Here is a 22442-nt window from a genome sequence, read left to right as displayed (position 1 = left end):
TATGAGAATATCTAGGCATGATCATGTATATAGGCATCACGTCCGCGACAAGTAGACCGAAACGATTCTGCATCTACTACTATTACTCCACACATCGACCGCTATCCAGCATGCATCTAGAGTATTAAGTTCATAAGAATAGAGTAACACATTTGGCAAGATGACATGATGTAGAGGTATAAACTCAAGCAATATGATATAAACCCCATCTTTTTATCCTCGATGGCAACAATACAATACGTGCCTTGCTGCCCCTGCTGTCACTGGGAAAGGACACCGCAAGATTGAACCCAAAGCTAAGTACTTCTCCCATTGCAATAAAGATCAATCTAGTAGGCCAAACCAAACTGATAATTCGAAGAGACTTGCAAAGATAACCAATCATACATAAAAGATTTCAGAGAAGAATCAAATATTGTTCATACATAAACTTGATCATAAACCCACAATTCATCGGATCTCGACAAACACACCGCAAAAAGAGTTACATCGAATAGATCTCCAGAAGAGAGGGGGAGAACATTGTGTTGAGATCCAAAGAGAGAGAAGAAACAATCTAGCTAATAACTATGGACCCGAAGGTCTAAAGTAAACTACTCACACATCATCGGAGGGGCCATGGAGTTGATGTAGACACTACTAGGAAAAGGCCTACTAATGGCGCACCTAATTTGGCCATTAATGGCGCATTAGTGGTGCGCCATTAGTGCCACGCCATTAGTATATTTTACTAATGGCGCACCACAGGTGCGCCATTAGTATCTGGTATACTAATGGCGCACCTCAGATGCGCCATTAGTATATACAACAGTGCGCCATTAGTATGCCTCCCAGGGGGCCATGTATACCCAGGTGCTTTGGCATACTAATGGCGCACAACAACAAGATGCGCCATTAGTAACTTCGGCATACTAATGGCGCACTGTTTAATGATGCGCCATTAGTATCCTTTGGCATACTAATGGTGCACTGTGATGTGATGTGCCATTAGTATGAATATTAGGTTTTTTTTAATTTTTTGTTTTTTGCACAGGTTACAAAATGTATAATTGGACAAAATATAGACAGCACACATCAACAACAGATTCATCGAATACAATAGAAGATTAGTCTCTGAATACAATTCATCATATTAGTCTCTGAATACAATTCATCATATTAGTCTCCGAATTGAAAAGACCGAACAAAGATAGAACATTATATTACAAGTCTCGAGACCGCGAGTAGCGAGTTTGTCTTCACATTACAAGTCGATATCGATCATCTAAACTACCATCACATAGAAGAGAGCTGCGGTCATCACGATGAGCATCATCACGATGAAACTCGTCTTCATCCGGTTCCTCCAGCACTCCCTCCCCTCTCCCGCTAGATAGCGGGCGTATCTAGATTCGGCCTTGGCCCTAGTGGTGTACCCTTTGTAACTATTACCGCTGAATCGGTGAACCTGTCTCCGACACTCCTCCCAGTCGTCGTAGACTCCGGGAACCTTACCCTTGTACCGACATACGACGGCATCGCTATGCAGTAGCCAAACGAAACGTTAGTACCAATTCACAGACAATACATAAGCAATATATAAGTATGCAACAGAACGATCGGAAGAGAAAAGCAAGACATTAATAGTATCGATTACATCTAAGTTGAATGACTCTCGAAACCAAAGAGACATACTACAAGTTCATTAAAGTTTAATTACAACATGAGCCAATCGATGTTTCAGAACTAGACACAGCATCACTGCTTTCGAATCGACTCAAGGGACCGGAGCGTGGATGAAGCCGCCGTCTATCGTGGGAGTCATGAAATAACGGTCGTTGTCAGCCTGCATTTGTAGCATTGTGTCGATGTCACTGTTGGACGGTTGATTTCTGAGGTAGAACTGCCCCGAGGTATGAAGGACATCTTGATGGATGATTTCCGCAAACTCCGACTGGATGCGAAAGAATTCTTGTCTGATGTCCGTGTCCTGGATTGCCGACACGCTCGCGGCCCAATCTTTGAGTTTACTCGGTAGCATAAGTTGATGATGGTCCCGTACGATCGCCCGCATGTGATGGATGGCGTAGTAGGCACCCTTCTTACCGCCAGGCGGCTGCTTGACGCAGCAGAACGTCGTATTGTGGGAGAACACGTGCTTGCCGTACTTACGAATAGGCCTGGTGAAGGTGCCTCCAGATTTGACGTAGCCGGGGAGAACATCATCAAGAACCTTCTTGACATTTGTGTAGTCTACGTTCGACTGACGGTCCGGGTCGAAATACGTGGCCATGGAATATTTGGGGCTTAGGAGGATGAGCGTGCAATGTGTGTCACTGCAGAAAAGGAATGTTAAAAGAAAAACGATCGAAATCTAAGAATTCATATGTTACGGGGCAGTTGAGGGGAGGACTTACTCGGGAAAGTAAGGCACGAGGAAGTTATCCTTATCTTGGTTTGCCAGAATGACGCCTTCGAGGTAAGAAGTCGCGACTTGCCGGTCCCCAGCGCTGCCCAAGATCTTGGCACGCATGTAGAAGGGGTCGACTATCACGATGTCCGGGGTCTTGTCGCGAATGATCCGCATCTCCATACTCAGCGAAAATAGCCGAACGAAGGTGTAGTGCAGCGGATGAAGGTTCAACATAGCGTGGATGTCATCAAATCGCAGGACGATCGTACCCCCGATGGAGTTATCCACAAAGCCCTTGTCCTCTGGCACCTTGGCCGCGAAAACCGGGTATGCCACATCCTTCTCTCTGAGACGCCGCTTCTCCAAAGAAAGAACACTGTCATGCAGACTCCGCATAGCACCGGTTGCAGCATCGAGCATATTTCTCGGTAGCATCGGCCTACCCGCCACATGCACCCTCCTCGAGATATCCTCAGGTGAAGGTGGCCCGTCCTGAGCACGGATCGTACTCGGTGCCGGCTGGCCCGCACCCTTGTTAGTCTTTCTTTTGCGTGCCTTCTTCTTCTCCTGTAATGGGACCGAGTTCTGCTCACAGACCGCCTTCTTGAGTGTGTTGGGGCTGATAATATTTCGCACCTCACCTATCTGAGGCTCGGTGAAGTCGGCAGCTGGAGGCGTCTCCTGAGAGCTGAACGGCAGACGACGCCTGTTGCAACTTGGCTTCTCCGCGGTACCAGCTAGATCGCGCACGTCTTTTGTTGGGTTGGGTTCTTGAGAAGGAGGCCCCATGAAGTCGCCACCGTACCCATGATCGGCAAAGTACTGATCGACGTTGGCAAATGTATCATCGTCGTCGTCGTTCTGATCCTGTGCCATATGCATGTTTGGATCCAGTGGCATAGGGATGTCCGGCACCGTTGCGGCGGTCTTGCCATGGGGCCGACTTGGCGCCGACACGACTGGCGGTGTTGTCTTTGGGGTGGTGTCCCCCGCCCCCAAACGAATCTGGCTCTTCGGCCAAAGCAGGGGCCAGCTCAGGCAGGCGCTGTGGGTCATCACGTCATCAGCGTCGGCCCCGACGGGTCGAATCGGAGGTAACAACTCATCGCAGCCTGGCAGCACCCGAACCAGTTGAACCCTAAACAAGTTGGGTGGCATCTGGGTACCGTGGAACAAGGGGTTGCCCGGTTGAATGATTTTGCCCTTGGCGACATCGACCAACTTGTTGTTCATGAAGTGCAGGAGAGTGCACGGAACGTCGGCGGCGCCCTGCGAAAACATGTAGGGCGTCAAGGATGCCCAGTCAAAGGCAAGGAGATGAAGTCCTCGGCCGAGAGAGGCTTAATTAGTTACCGTGATGATGGCGTCGAGCTCGGCTAATGTCGAGGCACCGCCAACGGCGGGCGTGCAGTTGACGGAGGGGCCACTTGCTGCAGAGGTGCCGGCCGGCGTACACCTGGGTGCATTAAGCTCCCGTGCCGGCGTCGGAGACACCAATGGCCCCGCCATCGCGTTCTGCGAGTTGCTGGCCGTGAAGCTAGGAATCGGGGGCGGCCCCTGTTGGCCGCCCGCAATCCACGCACTAATCCCCTGGATCAAGGTAGGCACAATGGCGGTGATCGTCCTTCCGAGTTGTTGTTCCACTTGCTCTTGGACAATCTCCGGAATCCGCGCCACCTGTGCCCTGAGTTCTTGAACCTCGCGCGCCTGGCTTTCCGAGCTGGTCTTTTTCTCCTTTCGCTCACCAGTGTTATAGTATGACGACCATTTTGTCGACAAGCTTTTGCCGGCCACACGACCAGCTGACGTCGGCTTACTGAGCTTATCCTTGTTCTTCATTACATTCAACGCCCTATTTAGAGTGGTGTCCCAAGGGTTGCTCTTAGTCGACCCCACGCTACTGCTTTCAGTCGCCTGCAGAAGGAATGTGAACCATTTAGAAATTTGGCTTCATTAATTAGAATGCAACCATATGGAGCTAATTACACGGGGGTGTATTCCTTACCAGAACAAGCTCAAGTGCCCTGGTCTTCGGATCCGGGGTAAGCTCCTTTGTTTTTGGGTCCTTCTTGTACCGGGCCCTGACAAAGTTCCTGGTCTGCTTGTCACCGTATTTATCGAAGAGGGGCGGTAGGCCTTGCTCGGCACGGTCCGCCTCCTCCTTGTCCCATATAGGCTCCGCCACTCTGTAACCGCCGGGACCAGGTGTGTGTTCCCCTAAGTTCAGCTCCCGCATTTCTTTCCCCCACATACTTGATTCGGAGTTTGCGGTGCTCGAGCAATTGATCTTGAAGTCGTTGTAGTCATCTTCGGTGATCGAAGGATTTTTCTCCTTGATCTTCTCATAACTCTCACCTTTCTCGATCATTCTCTTCACATTGCTTTTCCAAGTAGACAGGGCCTTGCTCATCTTCGTGAGGGCAGCATCGTTCACTTTATTCCCTTTGAGGCTTGTGTTTTCAAATTCAGCGGGGAACTTGTATCGTTCGTGCAGCTTCGTGAAGAGGAGGTTGCGCAAATTCCCTTGGTCAGGATGTCTCAGGTTCTCGGTGTTGATCGAGACGGTGCTCCGGAGAATGCACCCGAGCTGAAGCGAGTACCCCTTGACTATTCGTTCAGGCGCCGTTGGATTCCCGTCGGAGTCCACTTCAGTAACTTCCTCCTTGAGGGTGCGGAGCACGGTCGGGCGCCAGTCCTTCCGTTGCCTCTTCGGTTGGCTGCCATCAGTGCGTGCGCCGCCATCATTAGTGGTGGCATCCTCGGCGGCACCATCAGTGGTGGCATCAGTGGGGTCATCCTCGGCGGTACCATCAGTGGTCTCAGGATCGGTGGGGAAGGTGGCGTCCTCATACAAGTGAGGTTGTTCCTCCATCTCCTGGGACAGCTCCCAGAATGCCTTGACGCCCGAACCCCCGGCCTCATCATTGTTGGCCATGTTTCTCTCTAAATAGGAACAAAGTTTGGTCAAAAAGTTGGTTATTGTCAAGGAACAAGATCATGGTCTCATCATTTAGGGTTTGTCGACACCGAGGCATCCTAGAAGCTAAGCTTTTATCATTGAGGGTTTTTCGACGCCGAGGCACCCTAAAAGCCTAAGCTTTCATCATTTCGGTTTTTATCGACACCGAGGCACCCTAAAAGCCATGCATTAGTCACAAGTACGCCGGGGCACTTGATCCTACTTAATTAACTACTAAGATACCCCGGCCCATGCATTAGTCACAAGTACCCCATATGTCCTATTTTTAGCAAAGTCATGCTAAAATTCACGGAAAATTTCAGCATGACCTTTGCTGAAAATAGGACATATGAAGTACCCGAATTTGCCGGAACGGAAGTTAATCGACATTCCAGCAAACTCAAGGGCCTCTCGGGTGGACATGGCAAAAAAGGCCTCCATCACAACATGGAAAATACATTGGCATGTGAAGAGGTGAAACAATATATGCATCTCCAAGCAGTATCATTCAACATTTTGGATAAACCACTACAAGCAATACTGGACCATTTCTCCCCCAATACATCATAGCAACATTATTTGGGTACCTATATGGTATTAACATGCCATTCTCTGTCAACAGAAGTAGCACAAAATCATTCAAGTACCAGTGTTTAACTAAAACTTGGTGTGAATAAGATCCTCTGTCAGTACTTCATACCAATAATCAAAACCCCAAAACCTGACCCCAACTAGTTACCATAAGGTCAAATACTGTCCACAAAACCATAACAGAAATAGCACAAAATTATTCAAGTATCATTGTTTAACTAAAACTTGGTGTAAATAAGGTAATAAAAGCAAATTATCCTAGCCAATATGGGTTTTCAGGAAATATTGAGACGTCGCACTTCTGATCGACTCCTTTCAGCCTCAAAGTTTATGTTTGTCCTGGTCATATTATGCTTTTGGCAACCACTAGAAATGTAAAATATTTTTTGTGAACTTGGGAAGAAAAGAACCAACTTTCATCAAAGAAATAAAAATAAGATCATGAGCAGAATAGTTGTTAGGGTACTGTCATTTATAGGACCATTTAACATTGGCTAGGCATTTCTTGGCTGCAACAATCACTGAGTTTGAAATAGGTAGAATAGAATGTATTTTTCTCACTTGGGAAAGTAATCAGTTACAACAACTTCAATATTTTGTGTCTCTGAATATTTGCATAAATTCCTACCATCATCCATGAGCAGCACCACATAGCAGTTCACAGAGGAGAACATGAGGCAGTTAGCTACTGACAGAGCTTTTTGGCCAACACTCATAACACTGATCAACATTTCTCTAACTCAGACTACTTTACACTGATCAACTGTTCTAATGGAGGAGAGGAGGAACAGCTGAGGTGGCTACTCACATCTACTTCTGGTGGGTGCTGAGGTAGGACTTCTCGCAGTACTCGGAGGCGGAGTAGAGCTGCGGCCGCAGGTTCTTGAGCTCCTGCATCGAGCATGGCCACAACGCTCAGTTTATCTACCATAGACAGTTTAGCAGAAACAAAAGCAACACACACATGTCTATGAAGTATCTGAATTTTGCAACTTTATTGTGTTTGAAATAGCTTTACTCGATGGTGTACATGCAGATCTCAGTTTCAAACTGGAATAATTTACAAGCAGGTATAGAGTACTGTCAAAATTCAGAATGGTGACTGAATTTAACTGACAAACACATATGACTGTGCCATTCTAAGATTAAAAGGAAGACACGAAGAACTTAATTAGATAAAGCAGTGTCAGCTTTCCTAAGACAAGTATCAGCAAAGCATACACAAAAAGTATCCAAAGCAATAAGCACCAAAACATTACTACACACAAAATATCCAGTCTACTCACTGAAACCTTTGAATCTCAAACTGTCCCAACTTGACAAGTTAAGGGAAACTCAGCATTCACAAATTAGTTCAATTAAAGGCATTAATGCCGGTGAAACTATGTACTGGTTCAAGGACCAAAGAACACACATGGTGTGGTGCCGTTGGTCGTAATGAACACCACCTACAATGTCAGAGCCTAATCTCCCCAACCACATTGGTTGCAAAGGGCCAAGGCACCACCAAGAGGCACCGACCCGAGGATCGTGAACTAAATTACCTCGCTGAAATCACTTCGAGACCACCCAAGAAGAAATGGAGAACTAATAAGAACCTAATGCGCTTTCCCCAACTAATAAAACCGACCAAGAAGCAGCAGCAGCGGCACGACGGGGCGGCGGCGGCGAGCTCCTGCTCCTAACCCTAGGTCGCCGCCCCGTGGGGGCATGGGGATGAGCAAGGGAGAGAGGGAGAGAGGGAGGGAGGGACATAGACTAACCATCATCGATGAGCAATAGCCGCGCGGGGAGGCTCGCGCCGCCGTCGAGGAGCGCGTCCGACGAGGCTAGCCGCCGTCCGTCCGTCCGTCGAGGAGCGCGGGGAGGCTTGCGCCGCCGTTCGTCCGAGGAGGTCGCGGGCTCGAGGGGGAGGAAGGGGAGAGGGAGGCGGCGGGGGCGCGTGGGCGGCTGCGGCGTAGTGGGTCGGGGCAGCGGCGGCGGCGGCGCGGTGGAGGGAGGGACGAGGGAAGGAGCGGCGCGGTGGATCGAGGGAGAGGGAACTGGCGAGGGGGAGAGGGAAGGGGGGACCATAACAGTATAGCAATGGCACAATACTAATGGCGCACCACCCCTCGGTGCGCCATAAGTACATCCATACTAATGGCGCACCTCACCGTGGTGCGCCATTAGTATTTTTTTTTTATTTTTGCTCGAGCCAACATGTTATCTTCCACCTGACCTGATCCACACCAAGTTCCCTCTACTAGCTCGACTGGTTAGCAGCCAGTTCTCACACTAGGAGGTCCTGGGTTTGATTCCCAGGCTCCACAAATCTTTTTATGCATTTAAAATGTTGTTTGATACTTATTTGTGTTTAAATATGTTCAAACTTGTTTAAATCATAACAGTAATATATTTTTTATAAGACAGTAATAATTTTTTTAAAAATATCATCAAACAGTAATGCCGGTGGAGCGGGGGAGGGTGCACGGGGTGCGGGGGGTCAGCGGCGGCGGTTGAGTAGGGGAGGGGTGCGGGGGGTCGGCGGCGGTGGTTGAGTAGGGGAATCGAGGGTGCGGGGGGTCGGTGGCGGCGACCGGTGGACCGGGGGGTGCTCGACGGCGAGGGGGACCGGATCTGGCGAGGTGGGATAGCAATCGAGATGGAGGGGGATCGAGATCGAGTGTCCATGAAATTTAAAAATATTCATGATAGTTCAAAAAGTGCCCATGAAATACAATCGAGAAATGAAGGCTACGATTTAAATACAATCAATCTTAGCTAGCTATCTGTTCACAATCTTCTTGCCCTTCTTTTTCGCAAATGGAGTTCTTCTGTGGAACGGACGTCCTTTAGGTAGGGTCGTCCTGCTTCTTCTTGTGGTGTATGCTGCTACTTCATCATCGTCGTCATGTTCGATCCTCGGGTCGCCGTACTTGTCGAAGTCTTGCTCATTGGCTACTCCATCCATTCCGATGATCTTCCTTTTGCCTCTCCTCACGACAACACGACTGGGCTTTGATGGGTCGGCAATGAAGAAGCATTGGTCCACTTGGGAAGCCAGTACCCATGGCTCATTTTTCGCGGTGACGTTTGCGCCCGCGGTCTTGGATTTGGCTTCGGGTATAACCATGGTGGTGAAATACCGGTCTTCTTTTCGGACGCTCTTGGCCCATCTGACACGGAACATCGGGACCTTCTCTCCAGCGTAGCTCAGCTCCCAGATCTCCTCGATCCTTCCGTAGTATCTATCCTTGTCGTTACCGGTGTAGGATTCCATCGTTACCCCGGAGTTCTGATAACCATCGCTCTTCATGTCCTTGGCCTCGGTGTAGAATGTGTAGCCGTTGATATCGTATGCCTCATAGGTCATCAGGTTGTGCTCGGCGCCCTGTGACAAGGCGAATATGAGTTGTTCTTCCGCGGAAGAATCCTCATGTAAAGGGTACGACAGAAGCTTCTGCTTGAACCAACGCGTGAAACATGAGTTGTGCTCTTTGAGTATATCTCCGTCCGTCCTCTGTTGGCCTCGGTCATTGTACGTCTTCTTAATAAAGGTTTTGTGCTCTACCACCCAAGGATCGACCACGTCTATGTGTTGTAGCGCGACTAGGTTTGCTCTTTCAAAGTCGGCGAGTCGACCCTCGAAGTCGACATGCATTTCGCGGCGACCCTCACGGTGACCCCATCCAGCGAGCCTGCCGAGGTGCCTGTTGATGAGCAGACCAACGGGGTTCTCGATGCCTAAATAATTCGTGCAGTAGGAGATGCACTCTTCGGCCAGAAAGCCCCTGGCTATGCTTCCCTCTGGACGTGACATGTTGCGAACGTATCCTTTGATGACACCATTCATCCTTTCGAACGGCATCATGCTGTGCAGGAACGTCGGCCCGAGTTGGATGATATCATCCACGATATGGACCAGCAGATGCACCATAACGTCGAAGAATGCGGGCGGGAAGTACATCTCAAGCTCGCATAGTATCACCACGATCTCTTCCTGTAGCCTTCTGAGTTGCCTCACGCCAACAGACTTCCGAGAGATGACATCGAAAAAGTTGCATAGGCCAAATAGGGTTTCACGGACGTGCGCGTCCATGATCCCACGGATTGCAACTGGAAGTATCTGCGTCATCAGCACGTGACAGTCGTGAGACTTCATCCCGCTGAACTTCAGCTTCGCTGGGTCTAGGTATCTGCTTATCTTCCCCGCGTAACCGTAAGGAAGTTTTACTCCTACGAGGCAGGTGAAAAACTGCTCGATCTCCTCCTGACTTAGAGTGAAGCACGCGGGAGGGTAGTCATTTCCGGTCTTCTTGGCCTTTTTGCCTTTGCGACGACTTTCCGTGTCCTGCTTCGCCTCATCATCATCATCATCATCATCATCATCATCATCATCATCATCATCATCATCATCATCATCATCATCATATATAGCGTGAAGCTCCTGCCTGATGCCCATTGATTTCAAGTCTGCCCTTGCTTTCGGCCCATCTTTGGTCCTCTCTGGCATGTTGAGCAGGGTACCAAGCAGACTCTCGCACACGTTCTTCGTGATATGCATGACATCAAGGCTGTGAGGCACACCGTGGATCTTCCAGTATGGCAAGTCCCAGAAAACAGACCTCGTTTTCCATACCTTCAGCAGCGGCTCTGGCGCCTTTCGCTTCTTTCCCGGCTCTGGCGCCTTTTGCTTCTCCCCCGGCAGTGGGCAGTCTTTCCAATTTTTCAACAGCTCGTCTATTTCCTCGCCGCTCCTCGTACGCGGGCGTCCTCGGGGTTCGGTTTCACCATCGAACAGATCCTTGTGTTTTCTCCACGGGTCATCGTCGCGAAGCCACCTTCGATGTCCCATGAACACGGTTTTCGAAGACCCGGGATCTCTATCTAGTTGGCGATACATTGTGTCATCCATGCACCTGACGCATCCAGAAAATCCGTGGACCACCTGCCCCGCGACATATCCGTAACCGAGATAGTCGTGCACCGTCGTGAGCAGCGCGGCTCTCATAGGGAAATATTCTTTCTCTGCGGCGTCCCATGTATTGGCTCGCGTTTTCCACAGCGTGTCAAGCTCCTCTTTCAGCAGCCCTAGATACAGATTGATGTCGTTCCCTGGTTGTTTCGGTCCTTCAATTAGCATACTCATGTGAATGTACTTCCTCTTCATGCACAACCAGGGGGGAAGGTTGTACATCCACACAAACACAGGCCAGGTGCTATGTGTGCTTCTCTGGCTGCCAAACGGATTGACTCCATCGGTGCTCGCACCCAGCACGATGTTCCTTGGATCGTTCCCAAATTCTAGGTCTTCGAAGTTCAACGCTTGCCACTGGCTCGCATCCTTAGGGTGACTCAGCATCTTGTCTTTTTTATCTATCTCCGGATCATTTGCGTCATCTTCTCGCTTCTTCTCCTCCCTATCCGCGTGCCAACACAGGAGCTTTGCTACCTTAGGGTCCGCGAAATACCGCTGCAGACGAGGAGTGATCGGAAAGTACCACACCACTTTTCGAGGAGCTTTCTTCCTCTTCTTGTATCGAGTGACGCCGCACACCGGACATATGGTAGACTCCGCGTGCTCGTCCCGATAAATGATGCAATTGTTCATGCACACATGGTATTTCACGTGCGGTAAATCCAGAGGACACACGATTTTCTTCGCCTCCTCCAAACTGGTCGGGCACTTGTTCCCCTTGGGAAGACGTTCGTGCCAGAATGACATGTTCTCGTCGAAGCATGCGTCGGTCATTTTGTGTTTTACCTTCATCTCCAGAGCCATGAGCGTTACTTTCAGGCGGGTATCCTCGGGCCTGCATCCTTCATACAATGGAGTAACCGCGTCTAACTCAAGTTGATCCATCTTGGCTTTCTCTCGGGCGGCAGCTCTTGCGTTATCCATCTGCTTGAGAAGCAGCTCTTGAATATGAGGGTCCTGCACCCAGCCAGCGTCATCTGCTCCGCCGACATCATCATCTTCATGATCATGCCCGTCGTCTGCTCCGACATCTTCCTCATCATCATGTCCTGCATCTTCTACATGATGACTGTGTACAGCATCACCGTCGTGATCATCTCCTGGGGATTCTTCGTCTTCTCGCCCGCCCGAGCCGCGGTGGTTGTCTTGCTGCCCTTCCTCATTTCTTGCCCGGCCCCCATGGACGACTTCGTAGTCATCTTCATCACCTTGCCACTGATAGCCATCCATGAAACCACACAAGAGCAGGTGGTCCCGCACCTGCCCGGATTCCGGGTCCGCAATAAGGCTCTTCAGCTTGCATCTTCGACACGGACATCTTATCTTCGTCTCGTTCTTTTGAAGCATCTCGGCCTTCGCGGACCTCAAAAACCTATTCACGATGCCTTCGGTCATCGTGCGGACCATGGTCGCCTGCGGGGTAGAGCAAAACGATATTTTAGAACCAAGAAAAAAATTGGCATGACTTTCCCTAAAAATAGGACCAAAAAGAATGCTTAATGCCAAAATTCTCGCCGAAACGGAAATGAATCAACATTCCGGCAAAATATTGGCAACTATCGCATTTCAAATACCGGTACACCTCCAAACACAAACACATATGCAACACCACAAACATATGCAACACTACGAACATACATAGATCTAGCTAGGCCATAAAAAGTGCATGTGCACATTGTTGTAGGGAGAACAACATAAATATAGCTTCCCCCCTTACTTACCTATCAAAATAAGGTAATTTAACCACTTAAATTGAATGAATCTATGGTGGAAATGAGGTAAAAAAGAGGAGGCACCCGAGACAAGGAGGAGGTGGAGAGAATGAAGTGGGGAGAAAGTGAGTGTGGGTAGGAGAGGCTGTCCAAAATATCTTGTTGCTGCCCACTTACTAATGGCGCACCAATTCTAAATGCGCCATTAGTTTTGCAAAAAAACATACTAATGGCGCACTGTTCCACAGTGCGCCATTACTAGTTTAAACTAGTAATGGCGCACGGTCGAACAATGCGCCATTAGTAGTTTTGCAAAAAAAGGAATAAAAAATATAATAAAAAAACAACATTAGTGGCGCACTTTCCGACAGGTGCGCCATTACTAGTTACAACTAGTAATGGCGCACTGTGTCTGGATGCGCCATTAGTATGTTTGGACAGGCGCACTAGTTCAAATTTTTTTTTTATACTAATGGCGCACCCTGGGCCAGGTGGGCAATTAGTAGTTTCAGCTCTAATGGCGTATCAGAAGGTGGTGCGCCATTAGTATATACTAATGGCGCACCGCTTGTCTGGTGCGCCATTAGTGTCAATCCCATCTATAGCCCTTTTTCTAGTAGTGAGAGGCCCTCTGTGATCGATTCCCCCTCCGGCGGAGCTCCGGAAAAGGCCCCAACATGGGATCTCTTGGGTACATAAGGTTGCGGCGGTGAAATTAGGGTTTCGTGGTGCTCCTGGATGTTTTTGGGGTATATATATAGGAGGAAGAAGTAGGTCGGTGGGGCCACGAGGGGCCCATGAGGGTGGAGGGCGCGCTCCCCTGCCTCGTGGCCTCCTCTTGGTTGCTTGACGTCCACTCCAAGTCCCCTGGATCATGTTTGTTCCAAAAATAAATCTCCCGAAGCTTTTATTCCGTTTGGATTCCATTTGATATTCCTTTTCTATGAAACACTGAAATAGGCAAAAAAACAGCAATTTTCACTGGGCGTTGGGTTAGTAGGTTAGTCCCAAAAATAATACAAAAGTGTATAAATAAGCCCATTAACATCCAAAATAGATAATATAATAGCATGGAACAATAAAAAATTATAAATACGTTGGAGACATATCATGTGCTGGCTTTTTTGGAGGCTGGCATTGTATGCCGGCCGTTCGCATGGCGCCGGTATGGCCGCTGACATGATCTATGACCGCGGTCCTTTTAAAATTTATGCGTGGACATGAAATGGTCGCGCGCATTGGGCACACAACCGACCTAAATCAAAATAGGGCGGACGTCGAGCGGGCGGCCGACCCAAACAGACAAAAAGCGGACAAAGCGCGCGTCCGTTTAGGTTGGCGCGTTGGAGTTGCTCTTATGCAATGTGGTGTTGGTTTCCTTTGTGGATTCCTACCTCTCCAACGGTGCGACTATCTCCCCTCCAAGGGAGTGAGCATCGGAATAAACCTTCGTTTCCCCGTTCCTTCGATTGTCCCTAACCGTAGCTCGTTCATTTGTGTTTTACTTTGGTCCCTTGACCTTGCAAGCATCATAAATATTGTAGATACCTATTCACGCCCTGGCACCTCGCAGATCCATCTCGATCCTTTCTAACAGGACGAAAGGGCATGAGGCAGTGGAGAGATACAATAATGCAGGGTCAATGCTGGAGGACTTCATATAAAACCAAACAAAGAAACTACAAAACTTAGAACTAATTGTTTCATTTTGCTATTTTCACTGTATGGTTTAAAATACGCTAACTAAAATGAAGACAACTAAACCATAATCAACAATTTTGGGATATTGACCTTTTTACGTGATGATCAAGTTAGATGAATGGTTGAGGACATCACAGACCTCTTTTCTCTGTTTTTCATAATACACAAACTTCTGAATAGTCCCTTTTGTAATATTGCCAAATGAAATAATCATACATTAGCTACTGATTTATCATTCTTGTCTCCACTCTGAAACAACATTTGTTCCTTCGGATTTTCTTCACTGGGAGGTACCGATTCTTTTCTCTTTCCCCAAAGGAAAAGATAGAGCCCAACTAGAATCATGAACATGCCTAGAACACTGCATGCATGTAAACAGATCGATTATGAATTGCAAGGAAACTCAGCAACAATTTTTAAGAAAATAATGTTAGTAATTGGCGATGCATATTTTGGTATATACCTACGGTCTTAAGAATGTTAGCCAAAATCAGCACTTATTAACATAGGATGGAGAGAAGTGGTAAGCAAATCTCCCAACGGACAGATCATGGCCGAGAAGCAACGAGTCGAGAATAGTAGTGAAGAACACCGTCACGGCGCAAAACATGGCCGGATAGGTTGGCCCACGCTGCGTGACGACCCACGAAATCATCACAAACTTGGCAGTAATGTTGAGTATTGCCTGCAACAAGATGTAAATGAGGACCTTCCACTGAGAGCCACAAAGTGAATTGATGCACAACAAAAGGAATAGCTGAATAGTTTTACCGAGTACACAATGGTGAGCAAGCTCATGTTCCATTTGAGCACCCATGTTGCCTTCTCTCTGTTCATGGCAACCCCCACGACAGCCGTTTGGATGCTCCCCACGAAGCATGTAGTGACAGTGGACCGGTACTTGTATGGGAACATTTTTAGCATCTGAGCCTGCTCATTACAAACTCATATATAATTAAGCTGTATTGGTCACACTTTGCTTAAGAATTAAAAAAAGATAATACTCCCTCGGAGGAGTAGTTGAATTTTGCATGAAATACATGTACAAAATTAATGATATATAGGTAATACTATTTATTTGAGACTTTGCAATAGTGGGTTGTTGCTTATATGTTTGTTATATACCTGTATTGTGTACCAAACAGCGAGGCTGAGGCTGCTGGTGATGAGCAAGATGGTTCAACGCACATGGTGGTGACCAAAAGCAGCTCCGGCTTGCTTCGGGTGGTAGCCGATGATATTTGTGGGCCAAAGGTGCAGCACCTTGCCCTTGTACAGGCTGATCACCAGCGTTCCTCCAACACTGACCAGGGTTCCGATGACCTTGATGTTCCCCCACCAGGCTCCTCATGTCTAGTGGCTCCTTCCTGAGAAAAAAAACAGTCAGTTGTTGCAGTTCCTTCCTCTATGGCCCCAATATTCCTAGTAGGCGTTTGTGATTATATTTCCATCTTGTTTACCAGAAAAGGACCGCGAGGATGAAGGCGGCAATCGGTATGATGTTATAGAAGTTTACCGCGTATCCTGGCGATGTGTCTCCGAGGCCAATGTAGGTGAAACCAGGAATTGTGAATCTGGAAGGTGAAAGCAACAATCACCACTACTTTGTGCGTATATATTTATCAGAACCATTGCCGAACTGAGATGATGTGAATGAAATGACTAACCCCACAAGTGCACTGGTGAAAATCCATATGAACACCTTCAGTGTAAGCTCCTTAAACCTCCCTCTACATGAGGTGATGAGGGTAAGTAAATAGATAATCATTTGCAAAATGTTTCTATATCACGACACATTTTGATAATTACTTGCCAAATGTTCCCTGACATATGACAACCATGAGAAGGAGAAAAATATGCTAAAATAACAGTAGTTAATTAGAGTTGTGTGAAGGCGAAAGCGTCATACCTCAACTTGAGGGGACGCCGTACGTGTTTATAGGCAGGGGCGCACCTCCTTGATAGCGCATACAGTTTAGATTACATCTTGGAGAGGAAGCTAGGTAGAGATAAGATTACAAAGGGAAGATAAAGATAGATCCTAGCTAACCAACTCTACCAACTACCTAAGATGATCTGGTGCGGCTGCCTCCTTGTCACGAACGTAACAGTGTTGTTTGACACCCTCCCTTAATCACAACTTCATTAAGTTGAGATTATATCTGAAAGTCGCAAAGCTTCGTATAGGCAAGGCTTTTGTAAACCCATCTGCAATCTGGTCCTGGGAATGTATGAACCGAATGTCTAGGAGTTTATTAGCAACTCTCTCTCTGACAAAATGAAAATCTATCTCAATATGTTTTGTTCTTGCATGAAAAACGAGATTTGCTGAGAGATAGGTTGCACCCAAGTTATCACACCACAGACATGGAGCCTGAGCAGTTTTCACACCGAGCTACTTAAGGATGGATTGAACCTATATAATTTTTGCTGTAGCATTGGTCAGTGCCTTGTATTCTGCCTCTGTACTGGACCTGGAAATAGTGGCTTGCTTTCTGGCACACCAAGAAATCAGGTTAGGTCCAAGAAATACTGCAAAGCCACCAGTAGACCGTCTATCATTCAAACATCCTGCCCAATCTGAGTCAGAGAATGCACTAACAAGAGTAGAGGATGACTTGCTAAAATTAAGACCAATGCTCAAAGTATCTTTCACATATCTGACTATACGTTTTGCAGCAGTCAAATGAACTGTGGTTGGTGCATGAAGGAATTGACACACTTTGTTGACAGCAAAAGAAATGTCAGGTCGGGTGAGTGTTGTGTATTGAAGTGCACCCACAAGACTTCTGTACCTGGTGCTGTCTTCTGAACTCAAAGGTGTTCCTTCTATGAGAGACAATTTTTCTCTACTAGACAAAGGAGTAGTAGTAGGTTTACAACCTTGCAGCCCAGCTTTTCTTACCAAATCACTTGCATATTTTTCCTGGGAGAGATGAAGTCCATCCTTGTGCTTCTTTACTTCAATACCTAGGAAATAGTGCAAATCACCAAGGTCCTTTAGAGCAAACTCAGTACTTAAGTCCTTCAATAATCCTGTTATTGCCTCATCAGATGAACTTGCGACAATAATATCATTAACATATATAAGAACAAATATTGATGTATTGGACTTATTGTAAATGAACAGTGAAGTATCAGACTTTGAAGGAACAAAACCAAGCATTTGCATCTTTTTACTGAGACGAGAATACCATGCCCTAGGAGCCTGTTTCAATCCATACATCGCTTTATCAAGCTTGCATATATGAGAGCATGCATGTTTGCTTTCAAACCTAGGAGGTTGTTTCATATAAACCTCCTCTTCCAGAACACCATGAAGAAACACGTTCTGTACGTATAATTGTCGAAGACTCCATCCCCTGGAAACAACAATAGACAAAACAAGATGGATGGTGGCAGCTTTTACAACTGGATTAAAGGTGTCCTCATAGTCTATGCCATACCATTGCTTAAAGCCTTTAGCAACTAGCCTTGCCTTGTAACGATCAACTGTTCCATCAGACTTCATTTTGATCCTAAAGACCCACTTGCAGTCAATAAGATTTTTACCTTGTTTTGGAGGAACCAAATGCCATGTTTTATTTTTCTGTAGTGCCACATACTCCTCATGCATTGCTTTTCTCCACTTCTCATCACCAAGAGCCTCCTCAAGTGTGGTGGGCTCACCTGGTTCACCTGTAGAACAGATCATACCATATTTGGTTATGTGCTTGTAATTAATTGGCTTAGTTACCCCTGATTGTAGTCGTGTACGGCGCTGCTGTGCAGCAGCATTGTTTTGCGCCACAGAGGATCCCATGGCAGAATCAGGGGGTGGAATTTGCGCCTGATCCAAGGCAGATCCGCCTGCGCCAGCAGTTTCGGCGGGGTCCGCTGCTGGCTAATCTTCTGTGGCAGCTGGCTGTTGTGGGGAAGGCGGATCCGGCGCAGAAGATCCCGTCCAACCGGAAACGGTGCCTGCTGCGTCCGGTCCCGCGCCAGCCAATCAAACTGCGTCACGCCGCTTGTAGACAGCTGGCTGGCTCCCAAGCACGAGCCGATCGGGCCAGCGGCAGCCTGACACGTGGCAGCTGCTGGTTCGCGCGGGCTGATGGAGCCGCTGCTGCCAGCCGCAGCTGGCCGCGTGGCCGACGCGAAGACGGGCGCCGCTGTCGCAGCACCGCGCGCTGTCGCACCTGTCGCTCCGGATCCCGGGGCAGATATGCCTGCCGCGGCTGACGCGCCGGATCCCGGGGCTGATCCACCTGCCGCTGCGCCATGACACATACGATATGGATGGACTGTTGCGTTGTTTTCTTCACTGTTTGCACCGTTTTCTTTGCTGTTTTCACCGTTATGATCTCCTGTGTCATCACAAGGCTCATGCATATGGTTAGGAGGATTAGTCAACAAATGATCATCACAGTTATCGTGTCCCCCTTGATCATGACCGGAGAGATGAGGTGGTAGGAGAAGTATCTCCTTGCGAAGTAAGGTGCCGACATTAGGGTGGAGATCAGCAAAAGTAAATTTTGTCTCGTCAAAAACAACATCTCTAGAGATGTAGACACGACCAGTAGAGATATCAAGACATTTTACTCCTTTATGCTGAGCACTGTACCCAAGAAATGCACACTTTTTGGAGCGAAACATAAGCTTGCGAGTGTTGTAGGGGCGAAGATTCGGCCAACAAGCGCATCCAAAAACACGAAGAGATTTATAATCTGGTTTTGTGTGGAGAAGCCTTTCTAAGGGAGTTTCATTGTTGATAACCCGACTAGGAAGCATGTTTATGATGTGTACAGCAGTGAGGAATGCTTCGTCCCAAAATGTTAAGGGCATAGAAGCTCCGGCCAAGAGAGCAAGGCCAACCTCAACAATGTGACTATGCTTACGTTCTGCGGACCCATTTTGTTGGTGAGCATGAGGGCATGACACATGGTGGGAAATTCCTAGTGTTTGGAAAAAAGGAGTTTAGTTTTTCGTACTCCCCACCCCAGTCGGATTGGACAGCAAGAATCTTTTGATCAAACTGTCTTTCTACAAGAGCTTGAAAGTTTTTAAAGACTTGAAAAACTTCTGACCTCTTTTTAAGAAGGTAGAGCCAAGAGAACTTGTTGTAGTCATCAATGAAACTGACGTAGTACGTGTGTCTACCAACAGAGCTTGGAGCAGGACCCCATACATCGGAAAAAATTAATTGCAATGGTTGAGTGGAAACACTAATGGAAACATGATAAGGAAGTTGATGACTTTTTGCTTTCTGACAAGAATCACAAATGGTTTCAACATTGCGGTCACCAACAAACGGGAGCTTATTCTTTTTAAGTAAACGATCAACTAAGGAAAATGAAGCATGCCCTAAACGGTCGTGCCATCGTGTGGTCGAAAGCTTGATAGCACCACAAGCTTGTTTATTGTATCTTCGAAGCTCCGGAATCAACGGGTAAAGGCCTTGAACACATCTACCTTGATAGAGAGTTTTCCTCGTGACCTGATCCTTGATCAAAAAGAAGAAGGGATGAAATTCAATATAAACATGATTATCAAGGGTGATTCGAGGGACAGATAGAAGGTTCTTGTCAGTGCTAGGGACATGCAAAATTTTCCTAAGATGAAATTTTCGACGTGTGGTACGAAAAACTAAATGACCAATGTGACATATCCTCATACCTGCACCACTTGCGGTGTGGATCTGGTCCTTGCCGTGATACTTCTCCTTGAGTGTCACCTTTTCCAGTTCGCCGGTAAGATGGTTCGTTGCGCCGCTGTCAAGATACCAATTGGTATCAATGCCATATGAACCGTCAACAGCAGCAGTAACCTTTTCCTCATCTTCAGAGGAGGCCTCACCTCATCGAACCGGTACCAGCAGTCCCTCGCCGTGTGGCCCGGTTTGCCGCAGATTTGGCAGCGCACCGCGTCCGGGCGCGACCTGGAAGAACTACCGCGGCGGCCCCTGGTGTTGGTGTAGTTGGGCCGTCCGTTGCTGGAGTTGGACCCGCCGTTGTTGCCGCCGCTCCCTTGCTTGCCCTTGGAGCGAGGAGGACCACAGTGACGAGCGTAGCCGCCGTGCCCGCGCGTCGCGACGTTAGCCGATGACTTGAAGCCGCCTGATCCCTGGTACTACGCCACCCTCTGATCAAAGTTACTAAGCATTGAAAAAAGCTCATCGAGGGATACCGGGGTGATGCAGGCGTCGAGGGCGGAGACGAGGGGCTGGTAGTCCATGTCGAGGCCGTGCATGATGTAGGAGATGAGTTCATCATCCCGGAGAGGTTTCCCGGCGGCGGCCATCTCATCGGCGAAGCCCCGCATCTCAGCGAAGTAGGTGGCGACGGTCTTGTTGCCCTTCTGGGCGTTCACCAGAGAGGTTCTGATGTTGTTTACGCGACTGAGCGACTGCGAGGAGAACATCCCCGACAGCGCCACCCAGAGCTCGCGCGCCGTGGTGATCGCGGTCACCTGCACGAGCACCTCCTTGGTGAGGTTGTTCAGCAGGTACCCGAGCACCTGCTGGTCCTCTCGAACCCAGATGGAGTGGAGGGGATTCGGCTCAGAGGATTCCTTTCCATCTTTGTCCTTGGTGTGGAGGATCTTGGCCGGCTCCGGTGTCGTGTCGTCGACGTAGCCGAAGACACCCACGCCCCTCAGCTGCGGCATGATCTGCGCGCGCCAGAGGACGTAGTTGGTGCAGGAGAACCTCTCCGTGACTTGGCCGTTGGGACCAGCCTGGGAGGCACCAGAGGAAGAGGAAGATGACATAGTTGCACTGGATAGAGTTCTAGGGTTTAGACGTGGAAGAGAAGGGCTCTGATTACCATGTGCGAAGGCAAAAGCGTCGTACCTCAACTCGAGGGGACGCCGTACGTGTTTATAGGCAGGGGCGCATCTCCCTGATAGCGCATACAGTTTAGATTACATCTTGGAAAGGAAGCTAGGTAGAGATAAGATTACAAAGGGAAGATAAAGATAAATCCTAGCTAACCAACTGTACCAACTACCTAAGATGATCTGGTGCTGCTGCCTCCTTGTCACGCATGTAACAATGTTGTTTGATGGCCAAGATGCCGCCAAGGAAGAAGCGGTACGTGAGCAAGGTCCAAGCAAGTGACCCACTGTCCACTACCACCTTCGTGAGCAACATTAACCCTGTCGTGAAAATTTGGATCAACAACATGAAGATGGCAGGCCACGATTCCTTCACGTTCGTCGAGCCCCCCATTACTGTCGCTGGACGTACGTGGTGGAGAATTGGAGAATAGAGATAGCCTTTGAGCAAAGTGACAAGGAGGGAATGGCAAAGCTACGGGGAGGGAGGGCAGATGAGTGCTGGCTCTAACAACTCACCAAGTGCTTGTCATTCTTTATGTGTGAGCTAGTGGCGTGCATGTACAGAGAACTTGTGTTTGCAAGATGTCTCCACTCTCTAATTTTTCTCTTTATATTTGAGGGATATATAGTAGTTATTCCTCAATCTCTAAAAAATAAATATTTGAATATGGGTGGGCGGTGCATGCTCTGTTAGCTATACAGAGAACTTGTGTTTGCATCTAATTAGCTATACCTTCAACTTTGTAATCTTTCAGATTTAGGGCCTGCTCTGTTAGCTACATGCCTCCAATTAATAAATAAAGTAATTCCTAGTCTTTTGTTGTAGACTTGGTTTCATTCGAGTAATGAGCTAAACCTCTATCATGTACTCTCTCCAATCCGAATTAATTGACACAACTTTAGTACTAAATCTTAATTTGGATTGGAGGGAGTAGTCTGTAGGATACTAGTGGAATTTCCTTGTAAGCCTTTCGTGGTGAAATACTACTCGTTCGGCGGAGGACTTCCAAAGACATCGTGAGCTAAACCCATACTGGTAAATAACCACATGAGAAACATGCAAGGTTGTTGTCATGAAAGGCTAGTGAGATCCCGGGGCTGGACTTGCACGGCATCACGGCAGGTGGCCGGCGATGCGAGAGGTCCGTGTGACGGGTTGTGTGGCAACGAAGACGTTGGTGAGCGACGGTCTGGTAGTGGCAAGACCTTGTTAGTGGGCTTGGCTCCGGCGTGTCCGAGTATCTTCATCTTGGTCTTCGCTTGTTATGAAGTCGGAGCTGCTATGCTTTTTGAGCCTCTTGATTTGAGCGG

At 48.0% G+C, this 22442-nt stretch overlaps 1 pseudogene; it reads right to left on the bottom strand.

Moving 5' to 3' along the window:
- Positions 1-14525: 14525 nt before the first annotated feature.
- Positions 14526-21522, bottom strand: LOC147973843 (WAT1-related protein At5g64700-like; annotated as a pseudogene).
- Between the last annotated feature and the right edge of the window lie 920 nt (positions 21523-22442).

Source organism: Triticum urartu, chromosome 5A (genome assembly GCF_056163025.1).
Source record: "Triticum urartu cultivar PI428250 chromosome 5A, HENAU_Tu73, whole genome shotgun sequence".
Classification (NCBI taxonomy): Eukaryota; Viridiplantae; Streptophyta; class Magnoliopsida; order Poales; family Poaceae; genus Triticum; species Triticum urartu.
Note: the sequence above shows the minus strand (reverse complement) of the source record. Positions and strands in the feature narration are given on the sequence as shown.